The 2,102-nt window shown below is 44.2% G+C and overlaps 1 long non-coding RNA gene across 1 annotated transcript; it reads left to right on the top strand.

The window, feature by feature from the left end:
• Window positions 1–616: 616 nt before the first annotated feature.
• Window positions 617–1,656, top strand: LOC111852404 (uncharacterized). The gene is made up of 3 exons (XR_011982543.1): window positions 617–684; window positions 1,100–1,216; window positions 1,429–1,656. It is a non-coding gene; the product is annotated as an uncharacterized lncRNA (long non-coding RNA).
• Window positions 1,657–2,102: the final 446 nt, after the last annotated feature.

The following is a 2,102-nucleotide window of genomic DNA, read 5'->3' on the forward strand; positions in this document are numbered from 1 at the left end:
ATGCATATGCTATTGATCTAAAATTATTTAGGGTGCATACTTTTCAATGCAGTAACTAATCGTTCTTATAGGACCCCAAGCTAATGGAACAGCTCATGGCATTTGATGAGAATTACACACTCAGGATCTCAGGATTCAAGTGCCATTATTCTTTATTGCCTCGTAACCTGGTTGGTAGAATATGGATAAAGAGATTGTAAATTTCAGTTTGGCATAACAGTGACTAGTCATGTGTCATAATTGGTTGTGTCTGTGTTGTGCTGACAGGAACCGACAGCTTCAGCACTGTCTCTGTGGGGCTGACAGGAACCGACAGCTTCAGCACTGTCTCTGTGGGGCCGACAGGAACCGACAGCTTCAGCACTGTCTCTGAGGTGCCGACGGGAACTGACAGCTTCAGCACTGTCTCTGTGGGGCTGACAGGAACCGACAGCTTCAGCACTGTCTCTGAGGTGCCGACAGGAACCGACAGCTTCAGCACTGTCTCTGTGGTGCCGACAGGAACTGACAGCTTCAGCACTGTCTCTGTGGTGCTGACAGGAACCGACAGCTTCAGCACTGTCTCTGTGGGGCTGACAGGAACCGACAGCTTCAGCACTGTCTCTGTGGTGCTGACAGGAACTGACAGCTTCAGCACTGTCTCTGTGGGGCCGATGGCCACGTCACCTTCTCCAGGTGGCACTGGTATGATATTTTAATGGGTTTGCTCTCAACCTCTTAGACAAATGCCATCTGCCTTCGTATACTAAACACCCCTGATACTTTATACAAGATAAAAACATAATCTAAGCACTGGATGCACCGGTATTGACATATTATATTCCATTATATACCACTACTGTCTGGTATATCAAATACATAAAATGATATAATCATTGTACCTACAGGAAGTAATAAATTAGCTCCAGTCCTCCATCAGTAAGACCAGACATCTAAAAATCTAGCTGCGATTTACAAACCAACTTATCATAAATATTTTTATAAGGTCAAAATTTCTATGTATTAACAAAGTTAGGAGGTCATGGAGCACCTCTGTCTGCCATCCCATCGTCAGCTCGGAGTCTAACCTGACTCTCCCTCTGTCCCCATGTGACTGGAGGAAGCGTCACAGCCATACAGCTGCCAATCCGACTGGCTGTTTTTTTCTTTATTCTGGCTCTGCCTCTGATCATTGGAGCTGTAATTTACACCAGGAAGAGGATCCGGCCAATCAGAGGTCTGTGTGATGGACATCCCTCTGTAGACTGTACACTAAAATGTGTCTAATACAGTTTATCAGTCACATACATTAGCAGAGCAGTTACATCAGTACTAAGCCAGTAACCTACATGGTTATGGCAGAGGTCACTTGTCAGATGGTACCTATGATGGGACGCCCTGGTTTACCTAGTCCCCTGTTTACCTGGTTACCTGTTTCCTCTCCTGCAGACCAAGTGTCCTCAGGGACTGAACTTCATGAGTATGTCAATACAAATAACAAGCCCTGATTCATCAGCACTCCATCAGTGTGAGACCATCGAGCACCTGCCGAGCGAAGCTTGTGATTGGTGGACACAGAGATGGTGGACAGCTTTCCACAGCCTCACCTCTTCAGGTCCATCACTCACAACTGCAGCTCGAAAGCCCAATAATATGGCTTTTTTACTATCTATTAAACTTAGCAATTGTATATATATGGCTACACTTCTTAATCTAAAATTCTAAGTGGCTACATTTTTAATCCTTTTCCTGATTGTTCCTTTTTAATTCCCTGGATTGTGCTGCAGGCCCAGCATTAGCATATCTTGAGTCTGGTCCCTCCCAAGGTTTCTTCCTTCTGGGGAGTTTTTCCTTGCCACTGTCGCCTATGGCTTACTCACTGGGGGCTTTGGGTGGGGATGCTGTAAAGCGCTTTGAGACGATGTAATGTTGTGATAACGCGCTATACAAAAATAAATTTGTTTGTTTGTTGTTGTAACCTTCCCATGACCTGAGATATCATTTAAAATTCATTCATCTCAATGTTGTTTAAAGGTTTAGCTAGAAGATTATGAGTTATAGGTAAAAGGGTGTTTTATTCTAATTGCAATCGCATGTTTTTGGTTCTGCCACAACATAGTCTT

This window comes from Paramormyrops kingsleyae, chromosome 14 (assembly GCF_048594095.1).
Source record: "Paramormyrops kingsleyae isolate MSU_618 chromosome 14, PKINGS_0.4, whole genome shotgun sequence".
NCBI lineage: Eukaryota > Metazoa > Chordata > Actinopteri > Osteoglossiformes > Mormyridae > Paramormyrops > Paramormyrops kingsleyae.